This window comes from Vicugna pacos, chromosome 35 (genome assembly GCF_048564905.1).
Source record: "Vicugna pacos chromosome 35, VicPac4, whole genome shotgun sequence".
Lineage (NCBI taxonomy): Eukaryota > Metazoa > Chordata > Mammalia > Artiodactyla > Camelidae > Vicugna > Vicugna pacos.
The window spans coordinates 12,356,128-12,366,953 of record NC_133021.1 but is presented as its reverse complement, the minus strand read 5'-3'; the positions used below and the strand labels follow the sequence as shown (position 1 = coordinate 12,366,953).

The 10,826-nt window shown below is 40.8% G+C and overlaps 1 long non-coding RNA gene across 1 annotated transcript; it reads right to left on the bottom strand.

The window, feature by feature from the left end:
- Positions 1–1,730: 1,730 nt before the first annotated feature.
- Positions 1,731–9,691, bottom strand: LOC140691431 (uncharacterized). Its single transcript, XR_012067049.1, has 2 exons — positions 9,644–9,691; positions 1,731–1,975 (listed from the first exon to the last, which is right to left on the bottom strand). It is a non-coding gene; the product is annotated as an uncharacterized lncRNA (long non-coding RNA).
- Positions 9,692–10,826: the final 1,135 nt, after the last annotated feature.

Below are 10,826 nucleotides of genomic sequence, written 5' to 3'. Positions count from 1 at the left end.
TTAGAAGAATTATGTTGGGTCCTTTCAGTTCTGAGGGCTTGACAGAGGCCGTGGGTGCTGCATCACACCTTGACATCTCATCTACCCAATCCTTCTTCCTTCCCTCCCTTCTGTAGGTAGGTATGACCCTGAGGGTACCCCATAATAAGAGTCCTGAACGCCAAAGTCTATCTCAGAGTCTGCTTCTAAGAAAACCCAAATTGCAACATGGGGCAGAAGGGGGTCTGCTGGGGTGCTGGAAATGGTCTAAAATTTGATTTGGGGTTGGATACACAAGTCTATGCATATGTAAATATTCATTCAGTTGTACGTTTAAGATTTGTGCACTTTACTGTATGTAAATCATATTTCAAAAAAAGAAGAAATAACAGACCCAAAATGAGTTTAAAAATGCAACTATATGCTGTTTTCAAAAGACACGCCTCAAAATAAATGATAGAAAAAAAGTTTGAAAAATAAATGGAAACATGGTGTATTGATCATGTGAATTCCACTCTCTTCTGAACGCCTCCTGAAATGACTGTAAAAGAATATTCAAAAGGTCTAAATCGATGAGGACAAGAAGAGAAAGGTAGAAAACAATGGCAAACAAGATATATCAACATTTTGGAAGCAGAAATAGGGTGACTGACTTGGCAAATTAGAAAGTTGAAATCTAAGAAACAACAGGAAGTGAGATCGTTTCCACACTCAGCCCCAGAAAACCTCAGGGAGACAAGAGTTTAGCAAGTGGCTGAAATCGGGACGATTGGTTAAAAGTCCTTGTGTTGAGCAGTTAGACGGCTGGATCCTTTTCCCGGCTGCACACTGTCAGTCACTACTTCTCCCCACTTTTAGTAGAAGACTCAAAGTTTTCTCTTTAGAGAGAGTGAATCTGAGAGGTTCTGGATTTGGGCATCCTGGCACAGCAGAAAAGTGACAGTGAGGTACTATATTGAAAACAGAGGACCAGATGAAATTTTGCGTCCTCCTTGGTGAGACCTCAGCCCTCTTCCTTCACTCAGGTCTTGGAAAACTAACGGCCAGCATGACTTGTCTAGCAGAAGATTAGCTGATTCCTTTCTGAGGAAACTGCCCAGCCCAAATGAAAAGCCTTTCCAGAGTCATATGTTCCTGAAGCCCAAGCAACTGGCTTTCAGCAAGACCCAAGTGAATCAGCCATCTGAAGAGCCGAGGCTATTGGTTCTGAAGATTCTGCACATCACCTGGAGAGCTTTTAGCCAATATCCCACCCTGTCCTGGAGGGTCCACCTACTCCGAGTTTCCCACTCTGGGGGAGAGTTCAAGACAATTCAATTTGAATGTTAAAAAAATGTGGAGTGCAGTCAACATCTGGATTACACCTATATGAATAAAACAGCAATTTTTAAAAAGAGGAATATTTAAAAAAATGAATAAAATTGCAGTGACATTAAGTGCTTCCTAATTTAATACATATACCCTAATAGTTTTTAACAAAATCAGTCAAATGATCCTAACTTCCATCCAGAGTAAGAATATAAAAGACAATAACTTTTAAAGGGTAATGAAAGTGGATTTATCATGTGAGATATTAAAACTCATCATAAATTTACAGGAATTAAAAGTGCAAGTCCTCTGCTGTCAGAAAGTACAGCTCAACAGAACAATATGATTAAATGTAAGAAGTCCATAGATGATGAATGCGGCATTTGCATCAGTAGAGAAAGAGTGGATTGTCCAACAAATTGTCATCAGAAATAGTCATCAGAAAAAGGAAAGGAAAATGATTTTATTTCTTTTTCGACGGGTTCGTTAACGAAGTGTTCAGGAGACCTGGGCAGCCCATGTCAAAGCTGGTAGGTAACCTTGACCGCTCCCAGGTTCCCCGCCGGTAAAATAAAACATGAAAATGTGATGGGACGAGATGCCATGTTCTCAGCTCCAACGTTCCAGACTCGGTCTCGGCTAAGATGGTTGCTGCTTTTGTTTGTCTATTTCAAAGCTCCATTGAGTACTGGCATTTGGTAAATCCAAACAGAAAGACAAAAGTAAAAATAAACTTGTCTGGCTTTCTCCCTTGAAAGAAGGGGAAGGGTGACTGACGGATGGGGCCATTCCCATCTCCCGGGACGGAGGGACTCTGCACCTTTTTGACATGCACTGTTTGTTTTCAATGGGAAATTGCTCAAAATGTAATAAGGAAATATTTTGCTGAGTAAATAGATTCGTTTACATCTTGTGGCATGGACGGTTAAAAAGAATCCTGGCCTTTTAGCTCACTTGGCTGAAATCCCCAAAGAGAGGGATTTCTCTTTTCACTTGTATTTCTGTCTTTTCCAAGGGGCTCTTCCTCCTCCTCCTTTTGAAATCAGATATTTTAAGATACTTGAAATCCAAGGAGGGAAAAGAGGCTTTATTCTGCTGTGATGGGGAAGACAACTATTCATGTTTTGTGGTCACCGCCTTTCCCCAACCCCCTGCCATTCCCTCTCTCTCTCTCATTCTAGCTTTGTCAGCTCAGGGTTTATGATGTGGAATTGAGGCAGTGGGTGAGACAGAAACACAACTGGATAAGTGAGGTTTACGTTGGAAAGGGCCAATTATTTATTCAGGAGGAAGAAAGCTGGAGATGAAAGGGAGGATGGACAGGGAGAACGGAGAGAAGCGGGACTTGGACCCCACGTGGCGGGAACTTGGACTGGGAGTTGGGGGGAGGGAGAAAGAGGTTTCTGGGTTCAGCTGCGGACTCTGGGGTGAATATTGAGAGAGGAGGAGACTCAGAGAAAGGACTCAGTGTGATCGGCTTGCACTAAAAGTGTAGTTCTCTCTACATTTCTTGGCAGTTTTTCCCTAAGTAAAAGTTGGAACTGATTTCATTTATATTTTTCAGCAGAGTGTGGTTCTTTGAATCAAAACGTATGTGCTGAGCTTAAGCCAAGTGGGTTCCAGTTATATTTGGGTTATGCTGCAAAGCCAAAGGTTGTATCACTCTTGGCCCTTTTCTCTCACTTTTCTCTTGGCTTCGCCCCATCTTTTTGCCTCGCATAACAGTTTTCCTGTTTCTTGCTCGTGGGTCTTCTCTCCGCGGCTGGCCGCCCTTCCTTCACTGAGTCCTCTAATCCCAATACAGGTAAAAACACATTAATGAAAAATCAAGAACCACTGATGTCACCTCCTGTTTGCACTCACTTGCAGTCTCTGAAGAAAATCTGAGTTTGGAAATGATTTTCTTTTCAAAATGATGGCTGATGGTCCCCACCAACTGCCTAGCTGTAGACAACGTGATATGACTTTGAATCACAAAACCCAAGTCTGCGGTGGAAATGCTCCATGCTGGGACCTTCCTCTACCTCCAAACACGCAAGCACTCACTTCAGGGTAGCTGCCAAGTCAAGTATTACACTCATGCGTTCATGCAACACACGGTTCCTGAGAGCCTGTGTGCTGGGCACTGTTCGAGTGTGGAGGATGTGGCGTACAAAGGGGTAAAACAGACCCCCCCAAATCCTGCCTTCAGGGTGTTTACAATCTTGTGGATGCATATTAGATAGTCAGCTCATGGTGAAGGCCAAGACGTCAAACTGAGGCAGGGATGAGGATAGGAAAGGTCAGGATGGATAGTTGAAATTTTAGATTGGGCAGGCAGGGGAGTTCTCACTGAGAAGGTGACATTCAGTAAAGACCTACAGGACCCCAGCTGGGGAGAAGTTCAACAGAAGGGACCACTAGGGGAAGGCAGGGGTAGCAGGAAGCTGCCAGCCAGAGTGGCTGGAGTGGGCTGAGTGAGGGGGACAGCAGGACATGATTTCAGAGAGGCTGGCGGGGATGGGTGTGGCGATCACATGGCACCTTGAGGGTTGTAATGAAGACTCGAGCTTTTGCCTCACATGAGATGGGAAGCCCCTGGAAGAATCAGTGAAAAGAAGGGACGTGAAGTGACTTAGATTTTTTTTTCTTTTGGTTCTTTTTTGGAGGGGGAAGGGTAATTAGGTTTATTTATTTATTCACTAGCGGGGGCACTGGGGATTGAACCCAGGACTTGGTGCATGCTCAGCACTCACTCTACCACTGAGCTGCATCCTCCCCCATAACTTAGATTTTAACAGGCTCATGTTGGCTTCAGTTTGGAGAACGGACAAGGGAATAAGCAAGGAGACCAGCAGTGAGGCTTTTGTAGTCATCTAGATGAGAGAGGACGGGGTTTGCACCAAGGTGGTAGCGGTGGAAGTGATGAGAAACTCAATTCTGATTTACTTTTAAGAAAAAGCTGACGTGTTGAGGTATCTTCCTTCCCTTCCTAGTTTGTTAAGTGCTCTTTTTTTTTTTAATCATGAAAGGGTTGCATTATTTTCAGTTTGTTTCCCCTGCATCAATGGAGATGATCTTGTGGATTTTTCCTCTCTATTCTGTGGATGTGGTGTAGCACGCTGATTAATTTCTGTATGGTTAAGCACCACTTTTTCTGAGGAATCAATCCCACTTGGCCATGGTGCATCATTTTTTTGATTCGTTGTTGGATTTGGTTTGCTAGCAGATTTCTCAGGATTGCTGCCTCAGTACCCATCAGGGATACAGCTCGTAGGTTTTTCTCTTAGGTTGTGTCTTCGTCTGGGTTTGGTATCAGAGTAACGCTGACTCTCATAGAATGAGTTAGGGAGTGTTTCTTCCTCTTCAATTTTTGGGAGGCATTTGAGAAGGACTGTTGTTCTTTTTTTTTTTTTTTCTTTAAATTTGGTATAATTCATCAGGGAAGCCATCTGGGGCAGGCTTTTCTTCGCTGGGAATCTCTGATGACTGATTCTATCTCCACATTTATCTGCTCTAGGTCCACGCGGGTTTTCTATTTCTCATGAGTTAGTCTTGGTAGGTCTTGTGTTTCTAAGAATTTGTCCATTCCTTCTAGGTTACCTAACTTGTTGGCATACAACTGTTCACAGTACTGTCTTAGAGTTCTTTCTATTTCTGCAGAACCAGTTGTACTGTCCTCGCTTTAATTTCTGACGCGAGTAGTTTCAGCCTTCTCTCTCGTTTTTCTTAGTCCTCTAGTTACAGTTATGTCCATTCTGTTGATCTTTCCAATGAAGCAACTTTTGGTTTTGTGGATTTTCTCTATTTGTTTCCTGGTCTCTATTTTATTTATCTTTGCTCTTACCTTGATAATTTTCTTCCTTGCACTAGCTTTGGGTTCAGCTTGTTTCTAGTTGCTTAAGGTATAAAGTTAGGTTGTTGATTTGAAATCTTTCTTCCTTTTTCGTGTTAGTTGTTACAGCTGTGTATTTCCCTCTTAGGACTGCTCATGCTGTATCCAGTAAGTTTTTGAGGTGCTGTGCTTTCGTTTTCATTCACCTCTAAATATTTTCTAATTTCCTTGGTGATTTTTTCCTTTGGTCCATTGGTTGTTTAAGACTGTGTTGATTAATTTCCACATATATGTGTGAATTTTCCAGTTTCCCTTCTCTTAGGGATTTCTAACTTCATCTAACTGTGATTGGAGAAGGAACTCTGTATAATATTTATCTTTTTAAATCTATTGAGACTTGTTTCATAGAATAACATACGGCCTATCTTGGAAAATGTCCCCTGTGCCCTTGAGAAGTATGTACATTCTGTTGTTGTTGGGTGAATTACGTATGTCTGTTTGTAATTTTGATGTTTTCTTGTTGTATTGAAACTTTTATTAATATATACTTTTCTTCTTTGTCTCTTGAACACTTTTTTGATTTAAATTCTATTTTGTCAGATTTGGGGTCATCACCCCTGTTCTCTTTTATTACTATTTTCATAAAATACTTCTTTTCATCTTTCACTTTTTAACCTATTCACATCTTTGAATCGACAGTGAGTTTTTTGTAGACAGCATACAGTTGGATCATTTTTTAAAAATCCATTCTGCCAATCTCTGCCTTTGATTGGACAGATTAATCCATTTATACATAAAGCAACTGCTGATAAGAAGGACTGGTGCCATTTTGTCGTTTGTTTTCTTCACGCCTTATACCTTTTTTGTCTCTCATTGCCTTCATTACCATCTTCTTTTGTGTTTAGTTGATTTTTTTTTCAGTAAAATGTTTAAATTCCTTTCTCATTTTCTTTAGCATATGTTCTATAGATATTTTCTTTGTGGTTACCATTGGCATTCTGTTTAACACCTGAAAGTTATACCTCTCTAATTTGATATTATACCAGGTTAACTTTAGTAGCATACAAAACTTCTGTTCCAGTACAGCTCTATCCCTACCCTCTTTCAGTTATTGATGCCACAAGTTACATCCATATACACTGTGAGTCCAAAAACTAATAATTCTAAAATGAATTATGTAGAAATTAAAAATTGGTGTTACAAACCAAAATTAAAATAAAACTAGTTTTTATAATTGCCCATGCATTTCTCTTTATTGGAGATCTTTATTTCTTCTTACGACTCCTAGGTACTGTCTAGCATCCCTTCATTTCAACATGAAGGACTCCCTTAAGTATTTCTTGTAAGGAAGGTCTAGAGGTAATAAATTCCATAAGCTTTTGTTTACCTTAGAATATCTTAATTTCTCCCTCATGATTTGAAGGACACTTTTACTGGATGTAGAATTCTTGGTTGAAAGTTCTTTCTTTCAGCTCTTTGAATGTATCATCCCACTGCCTTCTGTCCTCCAAGGGTTTGGATGAGAAATCTGCTGATTATCTAATTGAGGATAACTTGCATGTGACAAGTCATTTCTCTCTTGAATTTTCAAGATTATCTCTTTGTCTTTTGACAACTTGAATTAATGTGTCTCTTTGGGGGGGGGTCTCTTTAAGTTTATCATACCTGCAATTCATTATGCTTTAAGATTCTTGGGTTTGTAGATTCATACCTTGCATCATATTCAGGAAGCTTTGGGCCATTATTTCTTCAAATAATCCCTCTGCCCCTTTCTCTCTCTCTTTTTCTTCTGAGACTCCCACAATGTATATGTAGCTCTGTTTGACAGTGTCTCACAGGTCCCTTGGGCTCTGTTCATTTTTCTTCAATCTTTCTTCTTTGTGTTTCTCAGACTTCATATTTTAGTTATTTTTTTTTAACTTTAAGTTCAGTAATCTTTCTCCTGTCTGCTCAAATCCACTTTTGAATCCTTCTAGTACATTTTTTCATTTCAGTTATTGCAGTTTTCAACTCCAAAATTCTTTTTTGTTTTGTTTTGTTTTCTATATCTTTATTGATACTTTACATTTTGTTCATACATCATTTTCTTAAATTTGCCCATGTCTTACTTTAGCCTTTTGAGAAACTAAGACAGCTGTTTTAAAGCCTTTTTCTGGTAAGTCTGCCATCTGATCTTCCTTACTAGTGTTTTTTAAAATTAATTCTTTCCTTTCAATGGGACATATATTCTTGTTTCCTTGCCTACTTTGTAATTCTTTTTGTTTGTTTAAAACTGAATATTTGAATCTTATAATGTGGTAGCTTGGGAAATTAGATTATCCCCCTTCTCCAGAAGTTGCTTTAAAAATTTTGTATACAGTGTCTCTCCCTAGGGAACAACCTGAGGTATAAACTTAAATCTTCTCAGATGTTTTCAGATGTTTTTCTGAGCCTGTGTCTTTCCCTGGACATATGTGGTGACTTTATAAATTGTGCCACAACTGTGGTTGTTTTCAAATGTCCTAACCCTTAAATGTCTGGCTCCCAAAAGGGAAAAAAGGAGAAAATGAAGTGGGGAGAAATAGGCTCTGTTTCTTTAAATTCATTGGAAGTCACTGCAGCCAACAGATGAGTCTTGCAACATGCTGGCCCACTTCTGTGTCTGCAACTATATGATCAGAACACAAATCCCCAAGTTTGAGGGACAAGGTCCTTCTTGGCTACTCTGATTCCCTGGTGTTACTTCAGGAATGTTAGCATGGCTACCTTCATGGGGCTGGGGGCTGGGGGCTGGAAGCTTGGTAGCCACCACTCAGCTAATTGCTGATATTAACTGAAATTAACCTCATTTTACAAACCAAGCCTTCCCCTGGAAGCTTCAAGACTTTGAATAGATGCAAGGGTTCCAGAATAGTTATATCTGACACATTCTGAGAGTGCATTGTTGTCTCGGTGGAGAGATGGATTTCTGGAGACTCCTACTGTGTCATCTTCCCTGATGTCAGTCCTCCACTATCTGTTTTTATACTATTTCCCATAAAAGTGTCACAAAATTAGGCTAGGAACAGTGCTTGATTACTGTCTGATTCAGCAAAGAAATCACTCACATCATGAATCTCGGTTGATATGTTCATTTATTTTGATTAAGAAGAAAGGGAAGCAATGTAGAAATCTGCCAGAACTTCACTTGTTTGGCAAAGATGTGAGATTTCTTTGTTGAACTGAATAATAGTTTTTGAATACTGGGAGAGTATTTCCTCAATTTTTTTGTGCTGTTCACAACACAAACACTGAAAGACATAACACTTTGATTTTAACACTTAACAATCTGCTTTCTTAGCATTTCTTTCTCATTTTCTTCAATCTAGCCCAGATCAGAAAACTATTTCCTTAAAGAACCACACAGTAAATGTAAAAATGTAAAAAAAAAAAAAAAGTTAAGGTGGAAATGGCTTTGCAGATCATACTGTCTCTATTGCAATGACTCAACTTTGTCATTATAACACAAATTAGCAGTAGGTGATACATAAACATGGCTATGTTCCAGTAAAACTTTATGGATGCTAAAATTTGAATTTTGTGTAATTTTCACATCATGAAACACTCTCCTCAGTGAACTGTTTGAACTTAGCATTCCTGACTACTCTTCTAATTTCACCTCCTGCCCCAGCTCCTCACCCTCTTCCATAACCCCCTTGATGTAGTTCTTCCTACCCCCCAGGATGGGCTAAAATTATGTGTCTGTTTTCTTGTTTACTCTCTTCCTCTCCACATTAGACTGTGAGCTTCATGAGAACAGATACACCTTATAATTACCTTATCTCCAGCACCTGTAACAGTGCCTGGCATCTAGTAAGTGCTCATAATTTTTTTTTTTAAAGAAAAGAATGGAATTTCCATAGCAAACTCATATTTGCCTTACCATTACTTTCACTCTAGTATGTGTTTCTGTGAAACAGCGCCAAAGAATATTTCACATTACAGATGACATGGAGAATTCGCATTCCATTTTGCTCCTAGAAAAGCTATAAGGGGCCATGCCCTGGGAGACTGCTCCCGTCTGCAGGAGGTCCTATGGCTCCTCATAGAACGAGAGCAGTGTTTCAGCCAGGACAGCTGTATAAGGCAACGCTCTGCTGGAAGTTGGTTAAAAGATATTTGGGGGAAATGTTTTCCTTAGTGTTCACAGCTTGATGGAAGGTTGTTATTTTAAAGGTGCTGTCTGTGCGCAGTCATGTTCCTTGAATGGGTTCTCCATGAAACAGCTCGAAATGAGTTTCAGGTTCTGCAGGGACTTTTTTGATAGAGACCAAATTTTGCAGTTCCTGACTTGGCCGTGTTTGCTCAGGGGGACAGACTTGCTTGTCCTATGTGGTAACTATAAGCCAGCACATCCAGAGAACCAGCTCGTGCCACGAAGGACTCATGTGCCTGCAGGCTGGTGCTTCTGTGGCCCTCTCAACATGTTCTAAATCCATCTTCTGACTCTAGGTGGACCTGTAGAACTTTGAATAGGTCATCACAAGACACACTCTAATCAAAATTATCATCCTTAAAACTAACCTGTGTCCCTGTCATGATCTGGAATTCTTTCCAAACAGAGTATCTTCAGAATTCTTTGCCACTTGTGTCATGCATTCTAGTTGATACAATAATGGAATATTGTTCACTGGAACCACAATAGTACCTCAGTCAACAAGCATTCCGATAATTTGTAGGTAATGACTGCATTTCAGAGACATAGTTTAAATGGATTTTCCACAAGTGTCTCAAACTTATCAAGTTCAAAAAAAAAAAAGGAAAAGGAAAAGAAATAATCAAATCTTCCCTGCCAACTTCCCTGGCTTAGTTTTCATGTGATGCTCACTACTTCCGTCCTTTAATTTCTCCAGTCACCAAAGCCAGAAAGGTCTCCATATCACCCTAGTTACTTCTCTCCCTGACACCCCACACCCAGTCAACCACCCCGCATTGTAATTTCCCCTGGACCATGCATTCATCTCCATCTCCTCTGTCTTTCTGTCATCTATAGGATGTCTTTATCTATAGCCTTGACCTTCAACTAGTCACCTAGTCTCTGAAGTAGCTTCCCTCTAAATCATTCCACTTACTGTAGCTGGAGGGATTTCTTGCCCGAACACTCCTGTGATGCGGGCACCCATGTTCACAGGATGTCCATGTCCCTCAGCTTCAAGTCTGAATATGTGATCATGCCGGGCCCTCCTTGATCTGGTGCGACATCTCCCAGAGCTCTCAAAATGCCCCCCATCGCTGCTCCTCAACCCGCACCTTCTCCCCACACCATGCAGACTCCTGGTTGCCTCTGGCTTCCTCCTACTCTCTGGTCTCTGGTTGTAACTGAGCAGGACCCTGTGGGGCCTTCCAGGGGCCGTCCCCTCCCCTGTGGCCTCTGCCTTAGCTCCTCTCTGCAGGACCCAGAGAACAGTAGCTCACTAGATTTCCTGAGTTTTTTAGATGCAAAAACCCACCACCCAATGGAAGAAATTAACTACTTGATAATAATGAGCATGCGGCCCCCAGACTTCCTGGTGCCTAGAATTAATCACGGTCAACAAGAGAATTGTTCACAGCTGATCACAGACCCTGCCCCCCACCCAACGCCCTCCTCAGCTGAATTTAAAAACACTTTGCTGAAACTCTCTGGGGAGTTTGGGGGTTTTGGGGGCATGAGTCACTCCTCCTTTGGCCCAGCAATAAGCCTTGCTCTGCTGCAGATTCTGACTTC